Genomic DNA, 19,934 nt, shown 5'->3' with positions numbered 1-19,934 from the left:
AAGGGGGGAGCAAAGAGCGCCACCTGCTGGCGCTTTATGGAACTGATTAACGCCCTCTGGCGGAGAAATTTTTTACTATAGGGGTAGAGGCGCCACCTATTTCGAAACTGGTTGTGGTTATCGGGTTCAATTTAGCCAGTACACACACCACTGGAACAGCTGTTCCACCAGCTGAGTAGGCGACGACTGGTGACACCAGACAGCTGATTTGCTAAACACGTGCACTTTTGCAAATAAGTTAAATACCATCTGCAGCCAAAGGACACGTTGCATGAACTTGCGTTCGCGTATCACACGCACTACAGGTCTTGGGCCAACTTTCTGTACGTTTTTGAAGATTCCAGGTTTACTTTTTCACAGCGAAAATCACTCAGAGAATAAACACTTTATCCGTAGGCACGACTGCACTCGACGAGAGTTAGGAAGTGACTGACTAAATTGATGACAAAGCATTTGGCTACTGGCTACTATTCTGGGCACTCTGGGCACCCATTATAAGTACATGATAAAAGTACTTATATATTTTATATCGAATCATCAAGCAAAGGATAAGCTTCAGTGGATCGCAGTATGGCAGCTGCTCAACCACTTACAACACCTTGCCTGTTACAAAAGTCGTTTACAATTGATTCTAGGCTTTGTCATTGTATTAAATAATGCTTTTATATGTAACTAGCGCGGCATCAGGTGATCGAAGATCCTCCCAATTTACTATGTTACAAATTACATTGGCATCACATCCATTGTCGTTTATAAAGTAAATTATAAACTTTAAATGGTTTAGAAGCCATACAATGCAAATTGCCCCTTATTTATCATTGCAGTCCAGCACGGATACGACCTTAGAGGCGTTCAGGCATAATCCAACGGACGTAGCGTCATACCACTGTTCGCTCGAACAAGTATTGTGCCATTGGTCCGTACCTGCGGTTCCTCTCGTACTACGCAGGAATGCTGTCGCAACAACGTTTTGTCATTAGTAGGGTAAAACTAACCTGTCTCACGACGGTCTAAACCCAGCTCACGTTCCCTTGCATGGGTGAACAATCCAACGCTTGGTGAATTTTGCTTCACAATGATAGGAAGAGCCGACATCGAAGGATCAAAAAGCGACGTCGCTATGAACGCTTGGCCGCCACAAGCCAGTTATCCCTATGGTAACTTTTCTGACACCTCTTGTTAAAAACTCTTTAAACCAAAAGGATCGATAGGCCGAGCTTTTGCTGTCCCTGTGTGTACTGAACACCGAGATCAAGTCAGCATTTGCCCTTTTGCTCTATGTGTGGTTTCTGTCCGCACTGAGCTGGCCTTGGGACACCTCCGTTATTATTTGAGAGATGTACCGCCCCAGTCAAACTCCCTACCTGGCAATGTCCTTGAATTGGATCATACCTGAGTAATTGGAGTTATACCAAATTTTCAAATCAAAAATACATAAATGCATCGTTTTATTAAAGAATTTGTTTGCGATTATATAACAAACTCGTGATACTTTGATCAAGAAGCTTGCATCAAAACCCAATACCATAAGATATAATAAATATATCCGTATAATGGCTAGGAAATGATACACGTTCCATTTAATCAAGTAAGTAAGGAAACAATAAGAGTAGTGGTATTTCATTGACGATACCAAACCGAGGTCTAATATCTCCCACTTATTCTACACCTCTTATGTCTCCTTACACTGCCAGATTAGAGTCAAGCTCAAAAGGGTCTTCTTTCCCCGCTAATTATTCCAAGCCCGTTCCCTTGGCTGTGGTTTCGCTAGATAGTAGATAGGGACAGTAGGAATCTCGTTAATCCATTCATGCGCGTCACTAATTAGATGACGAGGCATTTGGCTACCTTAAGAGAGTCATAGTTACTCCCGCCGTTGACCCGCGCTTACTTGAATTTCTTCACTTTGACATTCAGAGCACTGGGCAGAAATCACATTGTGTCAACACCCGCTAGGGCCATCACAATGCTTTGTTTTAATTAGACAGTCGGATTCCCCAAGTCCGTGCCAGTTCTGAATTGATTGTTAATTGATAATCGTTATAATTAATAAGAACTAATTGGTTTAACCCAAATAGTATTCTTAAAAATTTTAGCAAGAAAGTTCCACAATTGGCTACGTAACTAAACTATCCGGGGAACAAGTAACTAACATAAATGCTAGAAACTCTATTTACCCAGAACGAGCACATAAACCATGTTATTGTTTCCCAATCAAGCCCGACTATCTCAATCTTCAGAGCCAATCCTTATCCCGAAGTTACGGATCTAATTTGCCGACTTCCCTTACCTACATTATTCTATCGACTAGAGACTCTTCACCTTGGAGACCAGCTGCGGATATTGGTACGGCCTGTTGAGAAGTTTGCGTGTCCCCACCATAAATTTTCAAGGTCCGAGGAGAAAATATCGACACAACAGTATATGTCATGCTCTTCTAGCCCATCTACCATATCTCTCTGCGAAAGACTTCCATGGTAGTACGGCTATAAAACAGAAAAGAAAACTCTTCCGATATCTCTCGACGGCTTCTTTATGGTCGTTCCTGTTGCCAGGATGAGCACGAGGCCCATATTTAATAACAAACGGATACTCAACAGGTTACGGAATTGGAACCGTATTCCCTTTCGTTCAAAATTATTCAAGTGTATTATTTTCGCTTTGTTTATATAATTTGGCATTTTTGTTTTACTTGAAAATTTTCGGCTTTCGCCTTGAACTTAGGACCGACTAACTCGTGATCAACCACTGTTCACACGAAACCCTTCTCCACTTCAGTCCTCCAAGGTCTCATTCGATTATTTGCTACTACCACCAAGATCTGTACCAATGGCAGCTCCATGCAGGCTTACGCCAAACACTTCTACGCATACCATTGTACCTTCCTACTCACTAAAGTTTCAAAATTTATATCACAAGTAATATAAATCATCTACTTTAGCGGTAATGTATAGGTATACAACTTAAGCGCCATCCATTTTAAGGGCTAGTTGCTTCGGCAGGTGAGTTGTTACACACTCCTTAGCGGATTTCGACTTCCATGATCACCGTCCTGCTGTTTTAAGCAACCAACGCCTTTCATGGTATCTGCATGAGTTGTTAATTTGGGCACCGTAACATTACGTTTGGTTCATCCCACAGCGCCAGTTCTGCTTACCAAAAGTGGCCCACTGGGCACATTATATCATAACCTTGAACTTCATATCAAGAAAGTTAAGGTTCTTACCCATTTAAAGTTTGAGAATAGGTTAAGATCGTTTCGACCCTAAGGCCTCTAATCATTCGCTTTACCAGATAAGATTATTTTATATAATATTAAAATGCACCAGCTATCCTGAGGGAAACTTCGGAAGGAACCAGCTACTAGATGGTTCGATTGGTCTTTCGCCCCTATACTCAATTCTGACAATCGATTTGCACGTCAGAACTGTTTCGGTCTTCCATCAGGGTTTCCCCTGACTTCAACCTGATCAAGTATAGTTCACCATCTTTCGGGTCACAGCATATATGCTCAAGGTACGTTCCAGTTAGAGGCATAAATAATATAAATATACATTATACATAACTATATAGAACGCCCCGGGATTGTGTTAATTAGCTATAAATAGTTAAAAAACTAATCCCATTATTAGTCAAGTTAATTACGCTATTAGGTTTATATCCCAATAACTTGCACATATGTTAGACTCCTTGGTCCGTGTTTCAAGACGGGTCCCGAAGGTATCCTGAATCTTTCGCATTGTTAATCATACAAGTGCATATAATAAACACAAAAATCAATGATAATTATGCCATTATATAATTCCGAAAAATTAACGCACTGTAATCATATTAATCTATCAGCACTTTATCAAATTAATAACATTTATTCTGTGTTAAAATGCAAGCAATTTAATTGGAATAAACTATAAGTTATATTTTATGATAAATTTGGTATATGCTAATAGATTACAATGTCCTTATATGGAAAAAATGCACACTATCCTCATAATATTATTTAAATATTACAATTTTAATGATGAATTTTCCATAACGGATATTCAGGTTCATCGGGCTTAACCTCTAAGCAGTTTCACGTACTGTTTAACTCTCTATTCAGAGTTCTTTTCAACTTTCCCTCACGGTACTTGTTTACTATCGGTCTCATGGTTATATTTAGTTTTAGATGGAGTTTACCACCCACTTAGTGCTGCACTATCAAGCAACACGACTCTTTGGAAACATCATCTAGTAATCATTAACGTTATACGGGCCTGGCACCCTCTATGGGTAAATGGCCTCATTTAAGAAGGACTTAAATCGTTAATTTCTCATACTAGAATATTGACGCTCCATACACTGCATCTCACATTTGCCATATAGACAAAGTGACTTAGTGCTGAACTGTTTTCTTTTCGCTCGCCGCTACTAAGAAAATCCTTGTTAGTTTCTTTTCCTCCCCTAATTAATATGCTTAAATTCAGGGGGTAGTCCCATATGAGTTGAGGTTGTATATAACTTTTTCTTGCCATTAATTCTTTATATATAATGATAAAAACATTTTATTAAATTCGTTATAAAATTTCCATTATTTCTTGTAGCAAAGTGTTTTCCATTAAACGAACCAACGAAGAATAATAACATAACCAAGTTTTTTCTATTTCCGAATCATTAATAAGAGACAATTCTAGATGAAAAATAATTCAATTTTTTATGCTAGACATTTCTCAGTATTACTTGATTGAAAAAGAAAATATTTCTCTTCGTTTTTCACATCCAAATGTGAGATAATGTTTTTCATATATATTTTTTAATATTATGAATAAAAATATTATTATTTTATCCAATAATATACCATATGCTTATAAAATTTATAAACAACTTAATTAGCATAGTCTTACAACCCTCAACCATATGTAGTCCAAGCAGCACTATAAAATTAATTAAAGTACATAACAGCATGGACTGCGATATGCGTTCAAAATGTCGATGTTCATGTGTCCTGCAGTTCACACGATGACGCACAGTTTGCTGCGTTCTTCATCGACCCATGAGCCGAGTGATCCACCGCTTAGAGTTTTATAATTCATTTTTATATAATGTCAATTTTGTTTTTATTGAAAGAAATTAAAAATACACCATTTTACTGGCATATATCAATTCCTTCAATAAATGTATTTTTATACCTAAAATAAATGCTGCGAAATGTCTTAGTTTCATATAAGCATTATGTATCATATAATCTGGTTATTTACGGTTTATATTTAACTATGTTTGGGCGATACATACTGCAATTTATATAAAACATTAACCTGATGGGTACCAGGTACAACATTGTATATTTTAGGTTGTTGCATTAGCCAACGTATGCTCATAACTAAGATGAACAATACATATTCGCAACGCGTGTATATTATGGTCCATATACACACAAAGTTCACCATTTTATATTAACAAATTATTTTGATAACCATTATTTTTAATGTTTTAATTCGATTTCCATTTTCGAATTTGATATCTTCGATCTCTCCAATATTCGAAGTTTTATTTTTACATTTCAAAGCCACATATATATAATATTTTTTTTTGTTGTGCCCGCCATTACACAACATGTTAAAATCTTATGAGGTTGCCAAAGCCTCATATAAATAAAAACCCATCAGATTCATTTTATTTTGATTTTAACTTTTATTTTAATATATATTTATATATATATTTTTAATTTGATTCAATTGAATCGTTTCGTTCTATAATCATATCATATTATGCGCTTTGCTTTTGTAAAAATTCGTAATCTGGTAAATTTGATAATATGGTAATATAAATTTGGTAAATTTTTTAATTTGGTAATTTGGTAAGTAATTTTGGTAAATTCAAAATGTATTTGTATTATAACAAATTTTTATTAACGGTAAGGATTTTATACAATAATGATCCTTCCGCAGGTTCACCTACGGAAACCTTGTTACGACTTTTACTTCCTCTAAATAATCAAGTTCGGTCAACTTTTGCGAAACAACCGTAACACGCAAGGCGTCACAGTGATCACGTCCGGAGACCTCACTAAATAATTCAATCGGTAGTAGCGACGGGCGGTGTGTACAAAGGGCAGGGACGTAATCAATGCGAGTTAATGACTCACACTTACTGGGAATTCCAAGTTCATGTGAACAGTTTCAGTTCACAATCCCAAGCATGAAAGTGGTTCAGCGGTTTACCCGGACCTCTCGGTCTAGGAAATACACGTTGATACTTTCATTGTAGCGCGCGTGCAGCCCAGGACATCTAAGGGCATCACAGACCTGTTATTGCTCAATCTCATTATTGCTAGACGCAATTTGTCCATTTAAGAAGCTAGTGTCCTTATAATGGGACAAACCAACAGGTACGGCTCCACTTACATAAACACATTCAAACACAATAAACATTTTACTGCCACCATGAATGAAGGCTATATAAGCTTCAGCACCATAATCCTGAAGATATCTATTTAATATATTTGAGTCTCGTTCGTTATCGGAATTAACCAGACAAATCACTCCACGAACTAAGAACGGCCATGCACCACCACCCATAGATTCGAGAAAGAGCTATCAATCTGTCTTACACACTTATGTTCGGACCTGGTAAGTTTTCCCGTGTTGAGTCAAATTAAGCCGCAGGCTCCACTCCTGGTGGTGCCCTTCCGTCAATTCCTTTAAGTTTCAGCTTTGCAACCATACTTCCCCCGGAGCCCAAAAGCTTTGGTTTCCCGGGAAGCGACTGAGAGAGCCATAAAAGTAGCTACACCCAATTGCTAGCTGGCATCGTTTATGGTTAGAACTAGGGCGGTATCTGATCGCCTTCGAACCTCTAACTTTCGTTCTTGATTAATGAAAACATCTTTGGCAAATGCTTTCGCTTAAGTTAGTCTTACGACGGTCCAAGAATTTCACCTCTCGCGTCGTAATACTAATGCCCCCAAACTGCTTCTATTAATCATTACCTCTTGATCTGAAAACCAATGAAAGCAGAACAGAGGTCTTATTTCATTATCCCATGCACAGAATATTCAGGCATTTGAAGCCTGCTTTAAGCACTCTAATTTGTTCAAAGTAATAGTACCGGCCCACAATAACACTCGTTTAAGAGCACTAATGCAGGTTTTTAAATAGGAGGAACATATGAAAAAATACAAGTATTTAATCACATATAAGAACTCCACCGGTAATACGCTTACATACATAAAGGTATAGTACTAACCACAATTGTAAGTTGTACTACCCGTATGAAGCACAAGTTCAACTACGAACGTTTTAACCGCAACAACTTTAATATACGCTATTGGAGCTGGAATTACCGCGGCTGCTGGCACCAGACTTGCCCTCCAATTGGTCCTTGTTAAAGGATTTAAAGTGTACTCATTCCAATTACAGGGCCTCGGATATGAGTCCTGTATTGTTATTTTTCGTCACTACCTCCCCGAGCTGGGAGTGGGTAATTTACGCGCCTGCTGCCTTCCTTAGATGTGGTAGCCGTTTCTCAGGCTCCCTCTCCGGAATCGAACCCTGATTCCCCGTTACCCGTTGCAACCATGGTAGTCCTAGATACTACCATCAAAAGTTGATAGGGCAGACATTTGAAAGATCTGTCGTCGGTACAAGACCATACGATCTGCATGTTATCTAGAGTTCAACCAATATAACGATCTTGCGATCGCTTGGTTTTAGCCTAATAAAAGCACATGTCCCATAAGGTTCATGTTTTAATTGCATGTATTAGCTCTAGAATTACCACAGTTATCCAAGTAACTGTTAACGATCTAAGGAACCATAACTGATATAATGAGCCTTTTGCGGTTTCACTTTTAATTCGTGTGTACTTAGACATGCATGGCTTAATCTTTGAGACAAGCATATAACTACTGGCAGGATCAACCAGAATAATGTTTCTTTCTTCATATTCCATTCATATTTTTCGAATTGAAATAAGCAATATAAATATTATAGATTTCCATTTTATATAATTCCATTTATTATATCATATTGAAAAATACTTCAATATTTTGCCTTTGGGTAAAATTTTAAATCTCTTTTAATTCGATTACGGCCATTTTTATATAGCATTCGTATTCGTATATTCCATTATATTTTTATACTTGTTTCACCATTATTAACAAGTTCAATAATATATATTTCTATAATTTTGTATTTATATTATACATATTTCATTCTAAAATATCATTTTGTTTCCAACATACATAATTATTGTATCCACACATGTACAATTTTTGTTTAACCAATATAAATATTGAGTTAAATCATTTGCAATTTGATGATAAATTTAAAATTTATCTTTATCCATATAACTCTCTGGTAATACATAACGTAAAACCGAGCGCATATGATTTCTATATTAAAAATTTTGTAATTTTTCCATCATGTAATAAATATGAATATATATATTATACCGCGGTAACGATATAATTTTCCAACTTTACGGCAGGTAATATATTATTAAATAAATAACAATAAATTTGCCTGCCTCCAAAAATTAACGATAATATATGGAAACGATTTGTTATTCTATGTATAATAGAAACTTGACTGTTGTTTCAACGATATTATCTAAAGTCGTATATTCCTATTAACCGCGGAGCCAAGTCCCATGTTCATAAGAACTGAGAAACAAATTTGTACGGATAATAATATACTTTATTTGTAAGTAACCAAATTTAAATCATCATGATCCGAAATATATATTTCGAATAATGCATGAGGTCGGCAACCACTGCCTACCTATAGTAGTTTTTGAACCCGCTGTCCTCAAAGCGGGTATTTTCAATTCTGTTTGCCACCCAACACGTGCTATTCTCTTATATATTAAGAGAATTTTCCTTTATTCATATATAAATGAATTATTTTTTCCATTAATCATATGATAATTGCTCATTTTCATATGTTTTATATTTAATTTCCTTATATTATTGTCAAAATCATATGAATACATAAGTTTTGAACAATACGAGAGGTCGGCAACCACTGCCTACCTATAGTAGTTTTTGAACCCTCTGTCGATCAGAGCGTCGTTTACACTACTAATACCTCTCACTTATATGGGTTTTCTCTATAATACTAAGAGAATATAGGAGTATTTCTGATTTTTTTCCTTTATACATATAATAAATATTCATTTTCATATGTTTTATAATTAATTTCCTTATATTATTGTCAAAATCATATGAATACATAAGTTTTGAACAATACGAGAGGTCGGCAACCACTGCCTACCTATAGTAGTTTTTGAACCCTCTGTCGATCAAAGCGTCGTTTACACTACTAATACCTCTCACTTATATGGGTTTTCTCTATAATACTAAGAGAATATAGGAGTATTTCTGAATTTTTTCCTTTATACATATAATAAATATTCATTTTCATATGTTTTATAATTAATTTCCTTATATTATTGTCAAAATCATATGAATACATAAGTTTTGAACAATACGAGAGGTCGGCAACCACTGCCTACCTATAGTAGTTTTTGAACCCTCTGTCGATCAGAGCGTCGTTTACACTACTAATACCTCTCACTTATATGCATCATATGAATACATTAAGTTTGAACAATACGAGAGGTCGGCAACCACTGCCTACCTATAGTAGTTTTTGAACCCTCTGTCGATCAAGAGCGTCGTTTTACACTACTAATACCTCTCACTTATATGGGTTTTCTCTATAATACTAAGAGAATATAGGAGTATTTCTGATTTTTTTTTCCTTTATACATATATAATATTCATTTTCATATGTTTTATAATTAATTTCCTTATATTATTGTCAAAATCATATGAATACAGAAGTTTTGAACAATACGAGAGGTCGGCAACCACTGCCTACCTATAGTAGTTTTTGAACCCTCTGTCGATCAAAGCGTCGTTTACACTACTAATACCTCTCACTTATATGGGTTTCTCTATAATACTAAGAGAATATAGGAGTATTTCTGAATTTTTTCTTTTATACATACAATAAATATTCCTTTTCATATGTTTTATAATTAATTTCCTTATATTATTGTCAAAATCATATGAATACATAAGTTTTGAACAATACGAGAGGTCGGCAACCACTGCCTACCTATAGTAGTTTTTGAACCCTCTGTCGATCAAAGCGTCGTTTACACTACTAATACCTCTCACTTATATGGGTTTTCTCTATAATACTAAGAGAATATAGGAGTATTTCTGAATTTTTTCTTTTATACATACAATAAATATTCCTTTTCATATGTTTTATATATAATTTCCTTATATTGTTCAATAAATATACGGATATTTCATATATTTTTCTTTATATATAATTATATACATTTATCCTATATTTATATGATAGGGACAATATCATATGCGTCTTGGCAACTTTACTTGATTTCTTTAAGTTCTTTATTTCTTTAATATGATAGGGACAATATCATATGCGTATTGGCAACTTTACTTGATTTCTTTAAGTTCTTTAGTTCTTTAATATGATAGGGACATTATCATATGCGTCTTGGCAACTTTACTTGAGTTCTTTAAGTTCTTTATTTCTATAATTAGATAGGGACAATATCATATGCGTCACTAATTTGATGACAAAGCATTTGGCAACTTTACTTGATTTCTTTAAGTTCTTTATTTCTTTAATATGATAGGGACAATATCATATGCGTCTTGGCAACTTTACTTGATTTCTTTAAGTTCTTTAGTTCTTTAATATGATAGGGACATTATCATATGCGTCTTGGCAACTTTACTTGATTTCTTTAAGTTCTTTAGTTCTTTAATATGATAGGGACATTATCATATGCGTCTTGGCAACTTTACTTGATTTCTTTAAGTTCTTTATTTCTATAATTAGATAGGGACAATATCATATGCGTCTTGGCAACTTTACTTGATTTCTTTAAGTTCTTTATTTCTTTAATATGATAGGGACATTATCATATGCGTCTTGGCAACTTTACTTGATTTCTTTAAGTTCTTTAGTTAATAAATATACGGATATTTCATATATTTTTCTTTATATATAATTATATACATTTATCCTATATTTATATGATAGGGACAATATCATATGCGTATTGGCAACTTTACTTGATTTCTTTAAGTTCTTTATTTCTTTAATATGATAGGGACAATATCATATGCGTCTTGGCAACTTTACTTGATTTCTTTAAGTTCTTTAGTTCTTTAATATGATAGGGACATTATCATATGCGTTTTGGCAACTTTACTTGAGTTCTTTAAGTTCTTTATTTCTATAATTAGATAGGGACAATATCATATGCGTCACTAATTTGATGACAAAGCATTTGGCAACTTTACTTGATTTCTTTAAGTTCTTTATATCTATAATATGATAGGGACAATATCATATGCGTCTTGGCAACTTTACTTGATTTCTTTAAGTTCTTTATTTCTATAATTAGATAGGGACAATATCATATGCGTCTTGGCAACTTTACTTGAGTTCTTTAAGTTCTTTATTTCTATAATTAGATAGGGACAATATCATATGCGTCACTAATTTGATGACAAAGCATTTGGCAACTTGAATTGATTTCTTTAAGTTCTTTAGTTCTTTAATATGATAGGGACATTATCATATGCGTCTTGGCAACTTTACTTGATTTCTTTAAGTTCTTTATTTGTATAATTAGATAGGGACAATATCATATGCGTCTTGGCAACTTAACTCGATTTCTTTAAGTTCTTTATTTCTTTAATATGATAGGGACATTATCATATGCGTCACTAATTTGATGACAAAGCATTTGGCAACTTTACTTGATTTCTTTAAGTTCTTTAGTTCTTTAATATGATAGGGACATTATCATATGCGTCTTGGCAACTTTACTTGATTTCATATGCGTGTCACTAAATTGATGACAAAGCATTTGGCTACTGGCTACTCTATTCTGGGCACTCTGGGCACCCATTATAAGTACATGATAAAAGTACTTATATATTTTATATCGAATCATCAAGCAAAGGATAAGCTTCAGTGGATCGCAGTATGGCAGCTGCTCAACCACTTACAACACCTTGCCTGTTACAAAAGTCGTTTACAATTGATTCTAGGCTTTGTCATTGTATTAAATAATGCTTTTATATGTAACTAGCGCGGCATCAGGTGATCGAAGATCCTCCCAATTTACTATGTTACAAATTACATTGGCATCACATCCATTGTCGTTTATAAAGTAAATTATAAACTTTAAATGGTTTAGAAGCCATACAATGCAAATTGCCCCTTATTTATCATTGCAGTCCAGCACGGATACGACCTTAGAGGCGTTCAGGCATAATCCAACGGACGTAGCGTCATACCACTGTTCGCTCGAACAAGTATTGTGCCATTGGTCCGTACCTGCGGTTCCTCTCGTACTACGCAGGAATGCTGTCGCAACAACGTTTTGTCATTAGTAGGGTAAAACTAACCTGTCTCACGACGGTCTAAACCCAGCTCACGTTCCCTTGCATGGGTGAACAATCCAACGCTTGGTGAATTTTGCTTCACAATGATAGGAAGAGCCGACATCGAAGGATCAAAAAGCGACGTCGCTATGAACGCTTGGCCGCCACAAGCCAGTTATCCCTATGGTAACTTTTCTGACACCTCTTGTTAAAAACTCTTTAAACCAAAAGGATCGATAGGCCGAGCTTTTGCTGTCCCTGTGTGTACTGAACACCGAGATCAAGTCAGCATTTGCCCTTTTGCTCTATGTGTGGTTTCTGTCCGCACTGAGCTGGCCTTGGGACACCTCCGTTATTATTTGAGAGATGTACCGCCCCAGTCAAACTCCCTACCTGGCAATGTCCTTGAATTGGATCATACCTGAGTAATTGGAGTTATACCAAATTTTCAAATCAAAAATACATAAATGCATCGTTTTATTAAAGAATTTGTTTGCGATTATATAACAAACTCGTGATACTTTGATCAAGAAGCTTGCATCAAAACCCAATACCATAAGATATAATAAATATATCCGTATAATGGCTAGGAAATGATACACGTTCCATTTAATCAAGTAAGTAAGGAAACAATAAGAGTAGTGGTATTTCATTGACGATACCAAACCGAGGTCTAATATCTCCCACTTATTCTACACCTCTTATGTCTCCTTACACTGCCAGATTAGAGTCAAGCTCAAAAGGGTCTTCTTTCCCCGCTAATTATTCCAAGCCCGTTCCCTTGGCTGTGGTTTCGCTAGATAGTAGATAGGGACAGTAGGAATCTCGTTAATCCATTCATGCGCGTCACTAATTAGATGACGAGGCATTTGGCTACCTTAAGAGAGTCATAGTTACTCCCGCCGTTGACCCGCGCTTACTTGAATTTCTTCACTTTGACATTCAGAGCACTGGGCAGAAATCACATTGTGTCAACACCCGCTAGGGCCATCACAATGCTTTGTTTTAATTAGACAGTCGGATTCCCCAAGTCCGTGCCAGTTCTGAATTGATTGTTAATTGATAATCGTTATAATTAATAAGAACTAATTGGTTTAACCCAAATAGTATTCTTAAAAATTTTAGCAAGAAAGTTCCACAATTGGCTACGTAACTAAACTATCCGGGGAACAAGTAACTAACATAAATGCTAGAAACTCTATTTACCCAGAACGAGCACATAAACCATGTTATTGTTTCCCAATCAAGCCCGACTATCTCAATCTTCAGAGCCAATCCTTATCCCGAAGTTACGGATCTAATTTGCCGACTTCCCTTACCTACATTATTCTATCGACTAGAGACTCTTCACCTTGGAGACCAGCTGCGGATATTGGTACGGCCTGTTGAGAAGTTTGCGTGTCCCCACCATAAATTTTCAAGGTCCGAGGAGAAAATATCGACACAACAGTATATGTCATGCTCTTCTAGCCCATCTACCATATCTCTCTGCGAAAGACTTCCATGGTAGTACGGCTATAAAACAGAAAAGAAAACTCTTCCGATATCTCTCGACGGCTTCTTTATGGTCGTTCCTGTTGCCAGGATGAGCACGAGGCCCATATTTAATAACAAACGGATACTCAACAGGTTACGGAATTGGAACCGTATTCCCTTTCGTTCAAAATTATTCAAGTGTATTATTTTCGCTTTGTTTATATAATTTGGCATTTTTGTTTTACTTGAAAATTTTCGGCTTTCGCCTTGAACTTAGGACCGACTAACTCGTGATCAACCACTGTTCACACGAAACCCTTCTCCACTTCAGTCCTCCAAGGTCTCATTCGATTATTTGCTACTACCACCAAGATCTGTACCAATGGCAGCTCCATGCAGGCTTACGCCAAACACTTCTACGCATACCATTGTACCTTCCTACTCACTAAAGTTTCAAAATTTATATCACAAGTAATATAAATCATCTACTTTAGCGGTAATGTATAGGTATACAACTTAAGCGCCATCCATTTTAAGGGCTAGTTGCTTCGGCAGGTGAGTTGTTACACACTCCTTAGCGGATTTCGACTTCCATGATCACCGTCCTGCTGTTTTAAGCAACCAACGCCTTTCATGGTATCTGCATGAGTTGTTAATTTGGGCACCGTAACATTACGTTTGGTTCATCCCACAGCGCCAGTTCTGCTTACCAAAAGTGGCCCACTGGGCACATTATATCATAACCTTGAACTTCATATCAAGAAAGTTAAGGTTCTTACCCATTTAAAGTTTGAGAATAGGTTAAGATCGTTTCGACCCTAAGGCCTCTAATCATTCGCTTTACCAGATAAGATTATTTTATATAATATTAAAATGCACCAGCTATCCTGAGGGAAACTTCGGAAGGAACCAGCTACTAGATGGTTCGATTGGTCTTTCGCCCCTATACTCAATTCTGACAATCGATTTGCACGTCAGAACTGTTTCGGTCTTCCATCAGGGTTTCCCCTGACTTCAACCTGATCAAGTATAGTTCACCATCTTTCGGGTCACAGCATATATGCTCAAGGTACGTTCCAGTTAGAGGCATAAATAATATAAATATACATTATACATAACTATATAGAACGCCCCGGGATTGTGTTAATTAGCTATAAATAGTTAAAAAACTAATCCCATTATTAGTCAAGTTAATTACGCTATTAGGTTTATATCCCAATAACTTGCACATATGTTAGACTCCTTGGTCCGTGTTTCAAGACGGGTCCCGAAGGTATCCTGAATCTTTCGCATTGTTAATCATACAAGTGCATATAATAAACACAAAAATCAATGATAATTATGCCATTATATAATTCCGAAAAATTAACGCACTGTAATCATATTAATCTATCAGCACTTTATCAAATTAATAACATTTATTCTGTGTTAAAATGCAAGCAATTTAATTGGAATAAACTATAAGTTATATTTTATGATAAATTTGGTATATGCTAATAGATTACAATGTCCTTATATGGAAAAAATGCACACTATCCTCATAATATTATTTAAATATTACAATTTTAATGATGAATTTTCCATAACGGATATTCAGGTTCATCGGGCTTAACCTCTAAGCAGTTTCACGTACTGTTTAACTCTCTATTCAGAGTTCTTTTCAACTTTCCCTCACGGTACTTGTTTACTATCGGTCTCATGGTTATATTTAGTTTTAGATGGAGTTTACCACCCACTTAGTGCTGCACTATCAAGCAACACGACTCTTTGGAAACATCATCTAGTAATCATTAACGTTATACGGGCCTGGCACCCTCTATGGGTAAATGGCCTCATTTAAGAAGGACTTAAATCGTTAATTTCTCATACTAGAATATTGACGCTCCATACACTGCATCTCACATTTGCCATATAGACAAAGTGACTTAGTGCTGAACTGTTTTCTTTTCGCTCGCCGCTACTAAGAAAATCCTTGTTAGTTTCTTTTCCTCCCCTAATTAATATGCTTAAATTCAGGGGGTAGTCCCATATGAGTTGAGGTTGTATATAACTTTTTCTTGCCATTAATTCTTTATATATAATGATAAAAACATTTTATTAAATTCGTTATAAAATTTCCATTATTTCTTGTAGCAAAGTGTTTTCCATTAAACGAACCAACGAAGAATAATAACATAACCAAGTTTTTTCTATTTCCGAATCATTAATAAGAGACAATTCTAGATGAAAAATAATTCAATTTTTTATGCTAGACATTTCTCAGTATTACTTGATTGAAAAAGAAAATATTTCTCTTCGTTTTTCACATCCAAATGTGAGATAATGTTTTTCATATATATTTTTTAATATTATGAATAAAAATATTATTATTTTATCCAATAATATACCATATGCTTATAAAATTTATAAACAACTTAATTAGCATAGTCTTACAACCCTCAACCATATGTAGTCCAAGCAGCACTATAAAATTAATTAAAGTACATAACAGCATGGACTGCGATATGCGTTCAAAATGTCGATGTTCATGTGTCCTGCAGTTCACACGATGACGCACAGTTTGCTGCGTTCTTCATCGACCCATGAGCCGAGTGATCCACCGCTTAGAGTTTTATAATTCATTTTTATATAATGTCAATTTTGTTTTTATTGAAAGAAATTAAAAATACACCATTTTACTGGCATATATCAATTCCTTCAATAAATGTATTTTTATACCTAAAATAAATGCTGCGAAATGTCTTAGTTTCATATAAGCATTATGTATCATATAATCTGGTTATTTACGGTTTATATTTAACTATGTTTGGGCGATACATACTGCAATTTATATAAAACATTAACCTGATGGGTACCAGGTACAACATTGTATATTTTAGGTTGTTGCATTAGCCAACGTATGCTCATAACTAAGATGAACAATACATATTCGCAACGCGTGTATATTATGGTCCATATACACACAAAGTTCACCATTTTATATTAACAAATTATTTTGATAACCATTATTTTTAATGTTTTAATTCGATTTCCATTTTCGAATTTGATATCTTCGATCTCTCCAATATTCGAAGTTTTATTTTTACATTTCAAAGCCACATATATATAATATTTTTTTTTGTTGTGCCCGCCATTACACAACATGTTAAAATCTTATGAGGTTGCCAAAGCCTCATATAAATAAAAACCCATCAGATTCATTTTATTTTGATTTTAACTTTTATTTTAATATATATTTATATATATATTTTTAATTTGATTCAATTGAATCGTTTCGTTCTATAATCATATCATATTATGCGCTTTGCTTTTGTAAAATTCGGTAATCTGGTAAATTTGATAATATGGTAATATAAATTTGGTAAATTTTTTAATTTGGTAATTTGGTAAGTAATTTTGGTAAATTCAAAATGTATTTGTATTATAACAAATTTTTATTAACGGTAAGGATTTTATACAATAATGATCCTTCCGCAGGTTCACCTACGGAAACCTTGTTACGACTTTTACTTCCTCTAAATAATCAAGTTCGGTCAACTTTTGCGAAACAACCGTAACACGCAAGGCGTCACAGTGATCACGTCCGGAGACCTCACTAAATAATTCAATCGGTAGTAGCGACGGGCGGTGTGTACAAAGGGCAGGGACGTAATCAATGCGAGTTAATGACTCACACTTACTGGGAATTCCAAGTTCATGTGAACAGTTTCAGTTCACAATCCCAAGCATGAAAGTGGTTCAGCGGTTTACCCGGACCTCTCGGTCTAGGAAATACACGTTGATACTTTCATTGTAGCGCGCGTGCAGCCCAGGACATCTAAGGGCATCACAGACCTGTTATTGCTCAATCTCATTATTGCTAGACGCAATTTGTCCATTTAAGAAGCTAGTGTCCTTATAATGGGACAAACCAACAGGTACGGCTCCACTTACATAAACACATTCAAACACAATAAACATTTTACTGCCACCATGAATGAAGGCTATATAAGCTTCAGCACCATAATCCTGAAGATATCTATTTAATATATTTGAGTCTCGTTCGTTATCGGAATTAACCAGACAAATCACTCCACGAACTAAGAACGGCCATGCACCACCACCCATAGATTCGAGAAAGAGCTATCAATCTGTCTTACACACTTATGTTCGGACCTGGTAAGTTTTCCCGTGTTGAGTCAAATTAAGCCGCAGGCTCCACTCCTGGTGGTGCCCTTCCGTCAATTCCTTTAAGTTTCAGCTTTGCAACCATACTTCCCCCGGAGCCCAAAAGCTTTGGTTTCCCGGGAAGCGACTGAGAGAGCCATAAAAGTAGCTACACCCAATTGCTAGCTGGCATCGTTTATGGTTAGAACTAGGGCGGTATCTGATCGCCTTCGAACCTCTAACTTTCGTTCTTGATTAATGAAAACATCTTTGGCAAATGCTTTCGCTTAAGTTAGTCTTACGACGGTCCAAGAATTTCACCTCTCGCGTCGTAATACTAATGCCCCCAAACTGCTTCTATTAATCATTACCTCTTGATCTGAAAACCAATGAAAGCAGAACAGAGGTCTTATTTCATTATCCCATGCACAGAATATTCAGGCATTTGAAGCCTGCTTTAAGCACTCTAATTTGTTCAAAGTAATAGTACCGGCCCACAATAACACTCGTTTAAGAGCACTAATGCAGGTTTTTAAATAGGAGGAACATATGAAAAAATACAAGTATTTAATCACATATAAGAACTCCACCGGTAATACGCTTACATACATAAAGGTATAGTACTAACCACAATTGTAAGTTGTACTACCCGTATGAAGCACAAGTTCAACTACGAACGTTTTAACCGCAACAACTTTAATATACGCTATTGGAGCTGGAATTACCGCGGCTGCTGGCACCAGACTTGCCCTCCAATTGGTCCTTGTTAAAGGATTTAAAGTGTACTCATTCCAATTACAGGGCCTCGGATATGAGTCCTGTATTGTTATTTTTCGTCACTACCTCCCCGAGCTGGGAGTGGGTAATTTACGCGCCTGCTGCCTTCCTTAGATGTGGTAGCCGTTTCTCAGGCTCCCTCTCCGGAATCGAACCCTGATTCCCCGTTACCCGTTGCAACCATGGTAGTCCTAGATACTACCATCAAAAGTTGATAGGGCAGACATTTGAAAGATCTGTCGTCGGTACAAGACCATACGATCTGCATGTTATCTAGAGTTCAACCAATATAACGATCTTGCGATCGCTTGGTTTTAGCCTAATAAAAGCACATGTCCCATAAGGTTCATGTTTTAATTGCATGTATTAGCTCTAGAATTACCACAGTTATCCAAGTAACTGTTAACGATCTAAGGAACCATAACTGATATAATGAGCCTTTTGCGGTTTCACTTTTAATTCGTGTGTACTTAGACATGCATGGCTTAATCTTTGAGACAAGCATATAACTACTGGCAGGATCAACCAGAATAATGTTTCTTTCTTCATATTCCATTCATATTTTTCGAATTGAAATAAGCAATATAAATATTATAGATTTCCATTTTATATAATTCCATTTATTATATCATATTGAAAAATACTTCAATATTTTGCCTTTGGGTAAAATTTTAAATCTCTTTTAATTCGATTACGGCCATTTTTATATAGCATTCGTATTCGTATATTCCATTATATTTTTATACTTGTTTCACCATTATTAACAAGTTCAATAATATATATTTCTATAATTTTGTATTTATATTATACATATTTCATTCTAAAATATCATTTTGTTTCCAACATACATAATTATTGTATCCACACATGTACAATTTTTGTTTAACCAATATAAATATTGAGTTAAATCATTTGCAATTTGATGATAAATTTAAAATTTATCTTTATCCATATAACTCTCTGGTAATACATAACGTAAAACCGAGCGCATATGATTTCTATATTAAAAATTTTGTAATTTTTCCATCATGTAATAAATATGAATATATATATTATACCGCGGTAACGATATAATTTTCCAACTTTACGGCAGGTAATATATTATTAAATAAATAAC

At 35.4% G+C, this 19,934-nt stretch overlaps 6 non-coding genes across 6 annotated transcripts; all 6 read right to left on the bottom strand.

Moving 5' to 3' along the window:
* Window positions 1-529: 529 nt before the first annotated feature.
* Window positions 530-4,490, bottom strand: LOC113564741. Its single transcript, XR_003408277.1, has one exon. It is a non-coding gene; the product is annotated as a large subunit ribosomal RNA (ribosomal RNA).
* A 389-nt stretch (window positions 4,491-4,879) lies between these two features.
* LOC113564745 lies at window positions 4,880-5,058 on the bottom strand. The gene has a single exon (XR_003408280.1). It is a non-coding gene; the product is annotated as a 5.8S ribosomal RNA (ribosomal RNA).
* An 849-nt stretch (window positions 5,059-5,907) lies between these two features.
* LOC113564736 lies at window positions 5,908-7,902 on the bottom strand. Its single transcript, XR_003408272.1, has one exon. It is a non-coding gene; the product is annotated as a small subunit ribosomal RNA (ribosomal RNA).
* Window positions 7,903-11,976: 4,074 nt separating this feature from the next.
* LOC113564740 lies at window positions 11,977-15,937 on the bottom strand. The gene has a single exon (XR_003408276.1). It is a non-coding gene; the product is annotated as a large subunit ribosomal RNA (ribosomal RNA).
* A 389-nt stretch (window positions 15,938-16,326) lies between these two features.
* LOC113564744 lies at window positions 16,327-16,505 on the bottom strand. Its single transcript, XR_003408279.1, has one exon. It is a non-coding gene; the product is annotated as a 5.8S ribosomal RNA (ribosomal RNA).
* Window positions 16,506-17,354: 849 nt separating this feature from the next.
* LOC113564735 lies at window positions 17,355-19,349 on the bottom strand. The gene has a single exon (XR_003408271.1). It is a non-coding gene; the product is annotated as a small subunit ribosomal RNA (ribosomal RNA).
* Between the last annotated feature and the right edge of the window lie 585 nt (window positions 19,350-19,934).

Source organism: Drosophila erecta, unplaced genomic scaffold (assembly GCF_003286155.1).
Source record: "Drosophila erecta strain 14021-0224.00,06,07 unplaced genomic scaffold, DereRS2 tig00000431-arrow-arrow-pilon, whole genome shotgun sequence".
Classification (NCBI taxonomy): Eukaryota; Metazoa; Arthropoda; class Insecta; order Diptera; family Drosophilidae; genus Drosophila; species Drosophila erecta.
This window is presented reverse-complemented; position numbering and strand designations above follow the sequence as displayed.